This window comes from Nicotiana attenuata, unplaced genomic scaffold (assembly GCF_001879085.1).
Source record: "Nicotiana attenuata strain UT unplaced genomic scaffold, NIATTr2, whole genome shotgun sequence".
Lineage (NCBI taxonomy): Eukaryota > Viridiplantae > Streptophyta > Magnoliopsida > Solanales > Solanaceae > Nicotiana > Nicotiana attenuata.
The window spans coordinates 206,199-221,749 of NW_017670996.1; positions in this window are offsets into that span (position 1 = coordinate 206,199).

Genomic DNA, 15,551 nt, shown 5'->3' on the forward strand with positions numbered 1-15,551 from the left:
TCCTAACTCATAAGTTTCAAACCCTAGCTCTGTCTCATCAGGTAACCGGCAAAACAGTCGAGATGCGCGCAACTTTGTCCGAACGTCATTACAAAAATGACCCATGATTTGGAAACTAAAAATTGTGTACATTTTTTTAGTGTTTTGTTGTTTCATGTTTACATTAATGTGTTGATTTTTTTCTCCTTATAGGGTTATGCTTGTTGGATGGGGAGGAAATAATGGTTCAACTTTGACTGGAGGTGTTATTGCTAATAAAGAGCGAGTTTCTTTTTAATTTCATGTCTATCTGTCAATTATCATATTATCAAAATTCATTTGTTGATTTTATAATGTATGTCACTATGAAGTAAGATTTAAGAATAGCTTTTAAACAATCATTTTTGGATCCTAAATAATATGAATTTTGGTACTTTATTTGGGGGAATTTCTGTAGAGGAATTTCATGGGCAACAAAATGTCACGCCCCGAACCATGGTCTGGGCGTAACATGGTACTCGGTGCCTGACTACATGTGACTGAGCGAACCAACTGTATGGCTGGATCAACACGTGGTATAACTATGAGCTAGAGGCAAATATAAAACATGATAATCTACTAAAGAGTCCGACTGAAATATCATAGATGGGGAAAATACCGAAAGGGGTGTGCCAGTATAAACAAGTAGCCGTACAAGGCTAACACATAAAAGCCTGCTAATATCTGACTGACTGGGTTATAGTCTACGAAGCCTCTAAAGAATACTAAAAATGCCAATTGTTTACCGGGACAAGGTCCCCTGTATACCTTATTAACTGAAATACTATAATGACTAAAACAAAAGAGAGATAAGGCCCCGAAAGACTAGGGCTCACCAATAGCTGATACGAGATATCCTAGCAAGCAGAATCGTACCTGAAAATCGTTACCTGCATCACGATATGCAGGCCCCGGGCAACAGGGACGTCAGTACATTTGAATTGCACTGGTATGTAAAACAGCTGAACAAAAGAACTGTAAATACCGAAACTGAAACTGAACTGCTGGCTAATAAAGTGATAACTGAGCAAGGAAGTAAGGATATGAATACTTCCTCTTCTGAATGATGAACAACCTGTTTAACTGAGTATTAAACTGCGGCCTCAGGCCCAATATATGTATGTATGTATGTGTATATATATATATATATATACATATATACATATATATATATATATATATATGTGTGTGTGTGTGTGTGTGTGTGTGCGCGCGCGCGCGCGCGCGCGCACAACTGCGGCCTCGAGCCCAAGTATACGTATACATAACTGCGGCCTCAGGCCAAAGATGCATAAAGCATAAACTGCAGCCTCAGGCCAAAATACAGGTGTTCAACTTTCAAGAATATAAAAATTAGGGACTGAGAATCATACTGCAGTACATGATACTGAAATAATGAGCCATACTGAGTTACATGATACTGGAATAGTGAATAGGATTAGACTGAGATGAGTACTCATAATAAGTTGATTTGTCATAACTGAAACTCATACAATATCGAATGATTATGAAACTATACATCTAGAGAATAGAAGTTCTACTACTATTCAGGGAACTAAGGCATAGTTACTTTCTGAGGAAACTGGTAATGGTCATAATGAATGGGACGTAGGGAGAATCATAGGCATTCCCAAACGTAAAGAGTTAGCCTTACATACCTTAACTTCCTGCCCTTGAGCGTAATACAACGTTTGTCAACCCTCTCAACTTTAATCTACAGCAATACAAGTCAAAAGGATTCCATATTAGCTATGATGCTCATGTTTTGGTCACTTAAGCATCCTATCAAACACTTGGTGAGAATAAAGCTTCATAGTCCTTATTAATAGTGTCTCTACACCCCACAACCCATTCTCTTGTTCCTAGTTAAATTCTAAAGTCTCAAACGATTATAATCAACATTATTCTTCATCACCCATAAGGTAGACAACACCCTTAACCAATAATCAACAATCAACACCCCAACCCTATAATCGTTCATGCTTTTCTATCAAACCCAACAACTCATATCTCATGAACTAGGATTTATAATCATTAAGCCAATGCTAAAATCAATTAGAGGGTGAAGACATTACCTTTTTGAAGTTCAAACCCTTTGAATTCGAGTTCTAGGCTTCCTTCTCTCAACAATGATGCCCCAATCGAATATCTAATGATATGGAGGGTTTAACCATGTTAATAAGATGTTGGAAAATTAAAATTAAGTTAGAATCACCATTAGAACTTACCTTGGGTGGTGGAGGGACCGTTAAGGATTTAGGTTTTTGAGAGCTTTACTTTCTAGAGCAAGTTTTTATGTTTTGGGGCTGTGGGGGACAAAATAGGGCTAAGAAAATGACTTTCCAAGTTGGCCACCGCGTCCCAGTAGGCGCGACCGCAGTCCCGACCGCGGTCCCGACCGCGGTAAATCGCTGGGATACTGCCTCACCACCGCGGTCACAGTAAAACGCGGCAGGAACGCGGTGGTTACACACCATTATGTAAAACGGGCATAACCTTTTGCACAGAGCTCCGTTTGGGCTCCACAATATATCGTTGAAAAACTATTTCAAAGGCCTACAACTTTCGTGCTTTGGGTTTTCCCAAATGCCTTACTTATTTTCACTAAAACCTACTGGAAGACAAACCTTCTGCAAACTTATAGCTGGTTTGGCCAAGTTGCAAAAATCAGCTTATTTTGAGAAGTGCTTTTTTCCAAAAGTGCTTTTCTCAAAAGTACTTTTGGTGTGAAGCAGTTTGTGTTTGGCTAATTAGTTTGAAAAGCACTTATGAGCAGCAATTAGTGTTTTGCCAAGCTTTAAAAAACTGCTTCTAAGTGTATTTTTCTCAAAAGTGCTTCTCAAAAAAGTGCTTTTGGAGAGAAGCTACTTTTTTCTGCTTCTCCAAAGCTGTTTCTGCTTCTCCTCAAAAGCACTTTTTTTCCTTCCAAAAGCTTGGCCAAACACCTCAATTTTTGGCCAAAAGTGCTTTTGGCCAAAAAAAGCACTTTTGGCCAAAAAGAAGCTTGGCCAAACAGGCTATTAGTCGATTTTGTCAAATCTTATGCACCTCACTTTCCATCTTGATTTTGAAACAACTATTTTCACCCATAATTATCCCGATAGGACTTCATATGCAAAATATAACCTTAATACTCATTTAACTCATTCATACCTAATCCGAATGTGCGGGGTATTACATTATCTCTCCCTTTGGATCATTCGTCCTCGAATGATTGTCCTGACTGTAACTTCTGCTAACTCTGGACCTTAAACGGGTTTGGTGGAAACATGAACTTTCATTAACACTTGTATGCTGAACTGAATGAATACATGATTACTGAATTGTTGCGATACTGAACTGAATGACTACTGCATTGATTGAATATTGGTCTGCCATGGATACCTGAATACAGAACTAACATGGATATTCGAATATTGAACTAGCACGAATATTTGAGAATTGAACTAATATCAATATCAGAGTACTAAGCTGGCATGAATATCTAAGTATTGGACCGACATGAGTAACTGAGTATTGAACTGACTTGAATATCTGAGTAATGAACTGACATGAGTATCTGAGTACTAAATTGGCATGAGTATCTGAGTACTGAACTGACATGAGTATCTGAGTACTGAACTGCATGAGTATCTGGGTACTGAACTGGCATGAGTATCTGGGTACTGAACTGGTATGAGTATCTGAGTACTGAACTGGCATGAGTATCTGAGTACTGAACTGACATGAGTATCTGAGTACTGAATTGGCATGAGTATCTGAGTACTGAACTGGCATGAGTATCTGAGTGCTGAACTGACATGAGTATTTGAGTGCTGGAAACTTGAATGTTATAACATGACACGTGAAATACTGGTTGTACCACCACTAATTCTGGTGGCAACTCCAACTCATAGGCTAATTGACCGATCCTTCGCAAGATTCTATATGGCCCAATATAGTAGGGACTATGCTTTCCCTTCTTCCCAAATCTCATAATGCCTTTCATAGGCGGAACTTTCAGAAACACCCAATCACCAACTTGAACCAACCAATTGGCGATCTACACCTTCTCCCATATAGAGTTTCGCACGGTGCCATCTTCGAACTGATGGTAGGTGTTATTATTAGCAAGGTCAATGAGAGGTATGTGATCATACCAATTAATTTTAAAATCAAGGACATATCCTCAACTATTTAAATAAAATGCTCTGCCTGGCCATAAATTTTACGACGTTCTTTTTCATGTCATTCAACCAATAAATCTCCTTGGTCATGATGCATATTTGGGAACCTGGATGGAAAGAATACCTAGAATTATGGGATTTTAATATGATCTTCCCTCTTTAAGTCCATCTATGTCTGGGACACACAATCTGTCCTAGTACCTCAAAGTACCATTATCTCCCCCTTATTCAAAAGCCATCGTCTTATACTTGTGAATCTCCTTTTTCAACTGCAACACGTAGGGATTATCGAATTGTTTCTCCTTCTCAACGGCTATTAAGGGGGAACAAGTCATGTTCTAGACCACAACTCCGTTATCTTTAGAGACCGAAGTCGAACTCTTATCTTGGCTGGTGAACTTCTTTTACCAGAGTTCTCTTATCTACCTCAATCATGAGTTATACTTCCCACACTTTATCTTCTTAAGAACTTCCTGAAAACACACATAGAATTGTTGTGAGCTAAGTCTTTAACCAGTACTCCGAAGACTAGAGTCTCGTGCAATGGCACTACCCTCGTGATACATAACTGGGCATGATTTTATAGCTTTCTGTGATCACTTTGTCATCAATAACTAAACTATGTGATCATTCTACTCACTTTGTTTTTCTTACACATTCTAGACATAATCCGTGTGGTAATTATACAATTTTCCCTCATTACCGAACTGATTTTCTTTTTCATATCCCATGCTACTATTCGAGTTTTAGATCTCCAACTAGACTTACTGAAAATTTTTACATCACCCCTTAGACCAAAGGTCTTATACTTGTGGATCCTTCTCTTTTTGTTGGGATCCGAATAACTTTCCTTATTCTCTGCAATTCTTTGCACTCTACGTCAATGACGACTCATCTTCAACCTTACTTCTGAGAAATCTTTCTTACTAGGAAAAACTAAATTATTCACTTAACGGAAAGCTAATGTATTCACAACTATCATATACAATCTTAATATTTAACTCCGCTCACACTGCCAATCTTGGAGAAACCACATTTAGATAATTCCTAAAGGTTATTCTTCTATAGTTTGCTCTCTCACTGCCTAATTGATTTTTTTCCACTCTCACTGTACTTCAGGTCTAACTTAAACTCTTTGGATTCTAACACACGTTCGGTATTTCAAATTGTCATCACTCATTAGAGTTAATGTAACGACCCAACCGGTCGTTTTGAGCTTTTGCGCTTTGATCGCCAGTTCTCGGGCATGACTTGCCCCGTGTAATGTGCTATGACTGATGTAGATCGTTGGTTTTGGTTTTCACGGAAATTGGTATGAATTTGAAAGAACAGTCTCAGTTGAAAGCTTTGAATTTGAAAGGTTTGACCAAGAGTTGACTTATTTGTATATGAGCTTGGATTGGAGTTTTTATGATTTGGTTAGCTTCGTTAGGTGATTTGTGACTTAGGAGCATGATCGGAATTGGTTATGGAGGTCCGTGTAGAATTAGGCTTGAATTGGCGAAGTTAGTATTTTAGCGATTTTCGGTTGATAGGTGAGATTTTGATCCGAGGGTCGGAATGGAATTCCGAGAGCTGCTGTAGCTTCTTTATGTCATTTGGGATGTGTGTGTAAAATTTCAGGTCATTCGGAGGTGATTTGGTTGGGTTTTGGATCAAATGCGTGTTTCAGAAGTTTTAGAAGAACTTAGGCTTGAAATCGATGTAATTTGATGGTTTTGGTGTTGTTTGAGGTGTTTTGATGATTGGAACAAGTTTGAATGATGTTTTAGGATGCGTCGGTGCTTTTGGTTGAGGTCCCGGGGGCCTCAGGGTCATTACGGATGGCTAACGGGAAGTTTGGAACTTGGAAAAGATAGCAGAAAATGCAGCAGCAGTGCAGGCCTAATTTGGCCTTCGCGTTCGCGTGCCTGGGTCCGCGTTCGCGTAGCAGGAGTTTGGCGGGCCAGGCCTTGCTCTTCGCGTTCGCATTAGGGTGTTCGCGTTCGCGGAGGGGTGAGTTTCTTGAGCTTCGCGTTCGCGGGGAGTTATTTGTGTTCGCATAGGAGGGTCTGGGGTCCCGTTTGTTTTGTTCCTCGCGTTCGCAGCCTAGGTGGTCGCGTTCACGTAGCTGAAGCCGTGAAGCATCGCGTTCACGGGTTTTTAGACGCGTTCGCGTAGGGTAATTTTGGCCAAGGGAATATTTGTGCATTGCGAACGCGAGAAGGCCCTCGCATTCGCATAGAAGGAACATCATAGCTGGGCAGAGGGGTTTTAAAACATTTCATCCGCGAGCCTAAGTTATTTTTCCACCATTGTCGATCATTTTGAGAGCTCTTTGGGAGAAATTGAAGAGGTAATCAAAGAGGATTGATTGGAGGTAAGTTTTATGAACCAAAAACGTGATTTTATTCTGAAATTAACCTAGAAATTCATGGGAATTTAACTAAAAATGGAAGAACTAGGGCTTGGGTTTTCAGATTTTTAAATTGGAAATTTAAGGGCCATTTGAGGTCGGATTTGAGAGTTTTTGGTATGTATGGACTCGTGGCGAGATAAGGAACCCATTGATGTGAAAATTTCTGAGTTTCGAGAAGTGGGCCCGGGGCTCGGGTTTTTCTAATTTTGGGATTTTTGATATTTTTCGATTGTTTTTGCTTGGGCTTTGTTCCCTTAGCATTTGTGATGTATTCGCTCTGATTTTGGATAGATTCGATGCGCGTAGAGGCCGACTCGAGGGGCAAAGGCGTCGCGAGCTAGGGATTTCGCCGCTTCGAGGTGAGTAATGACTGTAAATGATATCCTGAGGGTTTGAAACCCCGGATTGCATATCGTAGTGCTGTATTGAGGCGAGACAAGCGCTAGATGATGAGCGTGGGGTCTTTTACTGTTGGGGATCGTGACTTGGTCCGTCCCGATTGATGATTTTACCGCATATTTGACTGAAACTTATTTGTTACCCCTTAGGGGATGGTTGTTGATATTTCCTCACTGTTTGATTTTATACTTGAACTCAGTCATGTATTTTCAACTGTTTTCAAAACTCAGCCAAGTTTATTTTGCTTTAACACTTGAAATGATATTTCATATACTATTTTTGGGCTGAGCAGCATGTTTTACTGTTGCCCGAGGGGCTTATGTGATTTTTGACTGAGTAAGGTTGAGGGCCTGTGTGTGAGGATACTTTTGGATCGGGTTACACGCCGCAACAGTATTATACTGATACTAAGATGAGGTCGAGGGCTTAGACTTGATTCCACGAGATGGCTTGATATTGCGCTTGGGCCGTAAGGGGCCCCTCCCGGAGTCTGCACACCCCAGTGAGCGCCGTCGACGATAAATGGATCGGGCTGCACGCCGCAACGATATGTGGATCGGGTTGCACGCCGCAGCTGTACTAGTACTGTTCTATATGTTTACCATATTTCATTTGTCTGTCATTGTCTGTTGTCTGTGTTACTTCATGCAATATCTACCTGATTGCCTGGCATTACCTGATAACTGAGTGTTCTGCCCGAGGGGTGGATTTTCTGTGCTTATTAGTACTGTTGTTTTGCATTCATTTGCGTAACCGCTGAAAAAGTCATTTCCAAAAGAGGTTTAAACTGAGCTAAGATATTTTTCTAAAGATTTCACTGCTTCACTGCTTTTCTCAAAGGGTTTTACACTGCTCTATACAGCATGATGGTTTGTTTTACGTGATTTCTTACTGCTCAGTTATTATTTACCTTTATTACTCACTGAGTTGGAGTACTCACTTTACTCCCTGCACCTTGTGTGCAGATGCAGGTATTTGTTCACCCGGTAGCAGGTTTTGAGCTGATCGGAGGCTAAGCTTATTGGAGTTTAGCGAGGTGACTGCTAGTGTTCGCAGCACCGCATTTCTTCCTATGCTTATCAGTCCTCTTTTGTATATTTTAGGCCTTGTAGTTGTATTTATACTCTGATAGATGCTCGTGACCTGTGACACCCCGGTTTGGGCTGTGTTTGGGTTGTATTCCGCACTTTATAAAGAAATCTTTGTTTAGACTGTGGTTATTTAATCATGCTAAAACTGCTTATTAATATTAACTATTCTGAAATGGCAAATTGGGTTGGTTGGCTGGCCTTGTCTTTACGAGAGGCGCCATTACGACCGGATCGGGGTTGGGTCGTGACAAGTTGGTATCAGAGCCTAGGTTACATAGGTCTTACGAGTCATGAGCAGGTTTACTAGATCTCGCGGATCGGTACGGAGACGTCTGTATTTATCCTCGAGAGGCTGCAGAACCTTTAGGAAAAACTTCACATTCTTGAATTCTTATCGTGCGTCCTTGATTCAGCTTGAAAAGAAACTCTTGAAATTCCTTCCACACGTTTGTATGCGCACATGAGCGCTTAGTATCCGATGTGCCTTGATGGCTTGTGATTCCCTGATCGAGGGGCGAGATGTGATCTCTGTGAGTTTGATGTTTGGCCAGTCTGAAGGACTTGAGGTCGGATCTTTTCCTATGGCTTGAGTACCGAGGTGCTGACTGTGTGAGTAAGTGCTTTGAACTTATATGTTCGGTATTGTCCCTATTAGTGGAAGTGACGGCTGGATAGCCACGTGATGAGTATGTTAGTACTGCGAGATGCATCTATATGACTTGGAAGTGACGAGGAAGGTCTGCTGGATGATAGATGAACTATTAAGTGTTTGATTTCCATTGTGATTGGATGTGTGGCCCCGAGTTATGGGCGCGTGAAGAATCTTTTCATGTCTTCCAGTTGGGGTGAAGTAAATTTCATGTTGCAGTATGAGTTCAGATTTGGGAAGACTAAGTGACTGGGTAATGTGTATGACGGTGGAAGGTATACAGAAATGATAGGTTGAGGCGAAGCAGGTGGGTTATCTCCCGCGGAGTGTTCTGAAGTGGTGTGATCCTCATGTGTAAGTGAGAAGTACGTTTTGAAATTTGAAATTTCGGGTTGCTTAAGCGAGTGGGTTTAACTGTTACGAGAATGAGTGCGAGATTTGCCGAAGATTAAAGTACTAAATGATTTGAGTTTTCACAAGCTTACAAAGGATTTGAGTTTAATCTCACTATGGTATTGTGGCATCAATGGAGTAAGTGTTATGAGTTATCGAGTGTATTTTGATCTATGGCTCCGAGCCAAGTGGGGGAGTCTGTTGATTAGTTGATTGCACGGTTAGGGGCTATGTTGGTTCCATTCCGAGGCGTGCGAGTGAATCAGTTATGGCTTGCGGAAATAAGAGACCGAGGATGGTTTGAGTAAAGGAAAAATGTTGACGAGGTTATATTATGCTTCATAGAGTAAGAAAAATCACGGAATGTCTTAAGTGGTTATTGGTAAAGAATGCTCGGTGCATAGAGCGGGAAGTTGCCCGGTTGTATTGAGACGAGGATTTCATTCTGCGGTGTCGGAGTGCCAATGAGGCACGGGTGGTTATGTTCGTTGGGTCAGGTAAATTGCAACTTGAATAAGAGTGAGTGACTTGCGAGAATAGTTCTAATGTGTTCAAGAGTCTGTATACATCAATTGAGTGCTCTAAAGTTGCATATGCGGTTAGAACTGTTGTCTTCATTGGAAGAGGTCAAGACTTGTGGTATCTCTATGTGAATTATGGGATTCTATGTATCGGTATCAGGATAGTAAAGGTAACGGACTTAGATTCGCAGGAAGTTCTTCAGAGTAAAGCATTCTGTAATGTGGTGTTTCTGGGAATATTTGAGAGAGTATTCGGCGGCTTGTGGGTCTTAGACAGTGTGGTCTTATGCTTGGGTCTTGTGTGGTGAGTCCGGGTTGAGGAATTGTAGTGCTACAGCGAGAGGGGATATCAAGTTGAAAATGAATCAGAAGGAAATTTAGATAGATGAAGTAGCTTGATAGTAGACCGAATCGATATGGAAAGGATATGATTAATTCTTTGTATGTGTTCGAGGTAATGAGTTCTTACAGGTATTCTGCAGCACTGCTCTTGGGTTTTGATGGCTTGCTTAGCTTGGTCTAGTTAGAAGGATTCAGTCTTGGCAGTTTAATTTGTGCAAACGGAATTGGGAGAGTTCTTGTTGATTTCTACCGTGGTTGGAGAGGTGCATTTTCTACGAATGTTAGAGGCATGGGATGTGTAATGATTTTTCTTATAGATGGGATCAATGGAAGTTCTTGGCTAGATGAGTTACAGTTTAGTTCTAAAAGGAAGTTCATAAAACTCTTAGGCAACGGGTAGCCTCAGATAATCAAGGAAATGGTACTGCTAATTGGAAGTGATTTGACGGAAGTATATGTTTCAGAAAAAGGGTAATGTGATTAAACTGATGATGCTTTGATAGTATTGCGGCACTTTCTTGTTGGGGTCGACTGGTGATATTCGGGTTTGCTTGGTGGCACAGGGAAATTTTAGAGTATCTATCGTGGAATGATTGGGTATTAAAGGTGTGGCATGTGTTCGGACGGCGAAATGGGGATCGGATATGGTGATTCATGTGCTGTGTGCATGTGGAGACGGAAGTTCTCATATACAGGCTATGATGTGGTTGTAGATCGTGTGTATCGATACTATTTGGCAACTACCGGGATTTGGAGGCCGAGTGGATCTTTCTTTGCTTGGTATGTTAGACTTTGGATATGATATTTGGGTATAGACTGGTTATCTCAGTGTTGTGTTATTCTGGACTATTGCGCTATGGGCTATGCCGGAAACGCCACGGGTTGAGTGGCGAGGTGCGTCGGATTATGTTCTAGCAGAGTGGTTTATATTTCAAAGACCCAGCGGACGGCTGGGAAGGATTGCTTCTCTTAATTGGGCCTTCGTGATGGATGTTAGTGCAGAGGTTTCTACCATTGATTCAGTTCCGGTGTTGAGGGACTTTTTGGATGCGTTTCTTGTGGCCGGGCATGTCGCCGGGCGAGGTTGTGGATTTCGATATTGATTTGGTGCCGGGCACCGTATCGTATGGCTTCGGTAGGAGCTATAGTAGTGGAAGGAGCAGCTTCGGGCTTCCTTGATGATGAGTTCGTTGGCAAGCCAATGTGGATGCGTGTTCTAGCTTGGGTCGGCTTTGTTGGCCCCGAATCATATTGTTGAGAGATAGGTTGATTCGATCGTTATTGAGCTTATTGGTGATCTAGGGAAATCTATGGGTGGCCTTCCTGTGTTGCGAGATGTTATGATTTGTTGGTTATGGGCACATATGGTGCGGTTCTAGTGGGGTTCTTAGTGGAAGTCGAGCGGGAAGAGTGATTGGGTGTTGTTCGGTGGGTGGCGTATCGATTATGTCCTATCAGGTTTGCGTGGTATATATTATTTGTTTCACCGTGGGTGTGATGTTTCGCTTTGGTTCCGGACATCATATTGTGCGTGGTTGTCAATTTCGGGCATAGTGACTCAAGGTGTATCATATGGAGCAGTGTTTGGATAGGCTCGTGCATCGCAGCAAGGCTATGTGGAGATATGACCTTGCGGGTTAGATTCGTGTGTTCTATTCTACGATGTGAGACGGGTTCTCAACCTTGTGTTGTGGTGGTACTGGTGAGCTTGAGGTACAACTCTTTCAATTGAGTCATTTTCATGATTTGAGTATGTTCGGACTGTTGCTTATTGGTGCGCGTAGTTACGCAAGTTGTGGCTTAGGCCCGTATTAATGTGTCATGTCACCAGAGTGGTGTGTTGTGTTAGAGGAGATCGTTGGGATCATTAATGAATATGATCGATTCGATTTTAGCATGTTGGAAGGTTAATATCGAGGTTCGGCTCGAAAATTTGCTATGGTAATTGCCAGAGGAGAAATGGCTTCATGAATGGTTGATCAGAGAAATGGTCATGGTTTATTGCGTGTTTCATTTATCGTTGGCAGTATATGAAAGTGTTGGAATGAGACTTTAGCTGATAAGAGATTTTCTATCGGTAGTTGGTTGTTGTGGGCAGCTGCTGTGAATGGAAGTTATCTCTACATGTGTTTGAGTTATGTGGTGTATCATATAATTGCACCACTACAGCTAGTTCGGGTCTATTCAGAGTATAGGTGTGAGGTTTTGATCGTATTAATGGTTTCAGAAGTGAAAAATGTGATTCTATGGTTTATGGGCCAGACTAGATTGTATAATTTCAGTTGCAATGTGTTATCGGACCTATATAAGATAGGGTGACATGGGATCACCCCCGGGTGTATGCATGGCAAGGTTATTCAGCGATTGGTTGGCTTTTAGAACAACTCTGGATACATTCGAGGACGAACGTGTGTTTAAGTGGGGGAGGACGTAACGACCCGACCGGTCGTTTTGAGCTTTTGCGTTTTGATCGCCAGTTCTCGGGCATGACTTGCCCCGTGTAATGTGCTATGACTGATGTAGATCGTTGGTTTTGGTTTTCACGGAAATTGGTATGAATTTGAAAGAACAGTCTCAGTTGAAAGCTTTGAATTTGAAAGGTTTGACCAAGAGTTGACTTATTTGTATATGAGCTTGGATCGGAGTTTTTATGATTTGGTTAGCTTCGTTAGGTGATTTGTGACTTAGGAGCATGATCAGAATTGGTTATGGAGGTCCGTGTAGAATTAGGCTTGAATTGGCGAAGTTAGTATTTTAGCGATTTCCGGTTGATATGTGAGATTTTGATCCGAGGGTCGGAATGGAATTCCGAGAGCTGCTGTAGCTTCTTTATGTCATTTGGGATGTGTGTGTAAAATTTCAGGTTATTCGGAGGTGATTTGGTTGGGTTTTTGATCAAATGCGTGTTTCAAAAGTTTTAGAAGAACTTAGGCTTGAAATCGATGTAATTTGATGGTTTTGGTGTTGTTTGAGGTGTTTTGATGATTGGAACAAGTTTGAATGATGTTTTAGGATGCGTCGGTGCTTTTGGTTGAGGTCCCGGGGGCCTCGGGGTCATTTCGGATGGCTAACGGGAAGTATGGAACTTGGAAAAGATAGCAGAAAATGCAGCAGCAGTGCACGCCTAATTTGGCCTTCGCGTTCGCGTGCCTGGGGCCGCGTTCGCGTAGCAGGAGTTTGGCGGGCCAGGCCTTGCTCTTCGCGTTCGCATTAGGGTGTTCGCGTTTGCGGAGGGGTGAGTTTCTTGAGCTTCGCGTTCGCGGGGAGTTATTTGTGTTCGCATAGGAGGGTCTGGGGTCCCGTTTGTTTTGTTCATCGCGTTCGCAGCCTAGGTGGTCGCGTTCATGTAGCTGAAGCCGGTTCGTCCGGGTTTTTAGACGCGTTCGCGTAGGATTTTGACCAAGGGAATATTTGTATTGCGAACGCGAGAAGGCCCTCGCATTCATAGAAGGAAAATCATAGCTGGGCAGAGGGGTTTTAAAACATTTCATCCGCGAGCCTAAGTTATTTTTCCACCATTGTTGATCATTTTGAGAGCTCTTTGGGAGAAATTGAAGAGGGAATCAAAGAGGATTGATTGGAGGTAAGTTTTATGAACCAAAAACGTGATTTTATTATGAAATTAACCTAGAAATTCATGGGAATTTAACTAAAAATGGAAGAACTAGGGTTGGGTTTTGAGATTTTTAAATTGGAAATTTAAGGGCCATTTGAGGTCGGATTTTAGAGTTTTTGGTATGTATGGACTCGTGGCGAGATAAGGAACCCATTGATGTGAAAATTTCTGAGTTTCGAGAAGTGGTCCCGGGGCTCGGGTTTTTCTAATTTTGGGATTTTTAATATTTTTCGATTGTTTTCACTTGGGCTTTGTTCCCTTAGCATTTGTGATGTATTCGCTCTGATTTTGGATAGATTCGATGCGCGTAGAGGCCGATTCGAGGGGCAAAGGCGTCACGAGCTAGGGATTTCGCCGGTTCGAGGTGAGTAATGACTGTAAATGATATCCTAAGAGTTTGAAACCCCGGATTGCATATCGTAGTGCTGTATTGAGGCGAGACACGCGCTAGATGATGAGCGTGGGGTCTTTTACTGTTGGGGATCGTGACTTGGTCCGTCCCGATTGATGATTTTACCGCATATTTGACTGAAACTTATTTGTTATCATCATAATTTGGGCTGATTGCCATATTTGGGCTTCGTGCCAATTATTTAAATCCCTTCGGGGATGGTTGTTGATATTTCCTCACTGTTTGATTTTATACTTGAACTCAGTCATGTATTTTCCACTATTTTCAAAACTCAGCCAAGTTTATTTTGCTTTAACACTTGAAATGATATTTCCTATACTATTTTTGGGTTAAGCAGCATGTTTTACTATTGCCCGAGGGGCTTATGTGATTTTTGACTGAGTAAGACCGAGGGCCTGTGTGTGAGGATACTTTTGGATCGGGCTGCACGCCGCATCAGTGTTATACTGATATTGAGATGAGGCCGAGGGCCTAGACTTGATTCCACGAGATGGCTTGATATTGCGCTTAGGCCGTAAGGGGCCCCTCCCGAAGTCTGCACACCCCCAGTGAGCGCTGTCGATGATAAATGGATCGGGCTGCACGCCGCAGCGATATGTGGATCGGGTTGCACGCCGCAGCGGTACTGGTACTGTTCTATGTGTTTACCTTATTTCATTTGTCTGCCATTGTCTGTTGCATGTGTTACTTCATGCAATATCTAACTGATTGCCTGGCATTACCTGATAACTGAGTGTTGTGCCCGAGGGGCGAATTTTCTGTGTTTATCCGTACTGTTGTTTAGACTGTGGTTATTTAATCATACTAAAACTGCTTATTAATATTAACTATTCTGAAATGGCAAATTGGGTTGGTTGGCTGGCCTTGTCTTCACGAGAGGCGCCATCACGACCGGATTGGGGTTAGGTCGTGACAGTTAACCTGGCTAAGTGAATCAAATTGTACCTCTACTAGCTCTGCTGAAAGTGCTAATTCACTGTATCAACTCAAAACTTACTTACTATTCTCTTACTAACCACCTGCTACCATCATATTTTTTTGCTCTGCTTTGAATAACTAAAGTGAAGCATAAGGTTATTCTAACTTGCCTCACTATCCAGCCCCGTTCTACGGTCGCATACTATTCCCTAAAGTTCAATGTTGCCTGCTCTTGGTTCTCATTTCGTACATCACATTATTCTTAGCTATATTTCCCTTAGGCTCTTTTCTGTCCAAAACTATAGTGATCAATTCTATGGCCGCTGTGGCTGAATTTTTAACCTGATGCACCGTGGGGTCTGACATACGGATACACTGCCATACATATCTGATAAATCACTTTATGCACCATCTAGTGAGTCTTGGGTATTAATCCCTAAAACATGCGAAGATTTTGCTATAATCAGTGTTACCTACATTTTCTTTTAGCATCCATAGGCATCATTGTATACTCACCAGTCACCAGGATTTTGATACACTGAAAGTTAGATATTTGGTAAACATACAACGGAATACTGAAGTACTGAATAACCACAACTTGCTAATTGAAAGACTGTATAACTGGTAA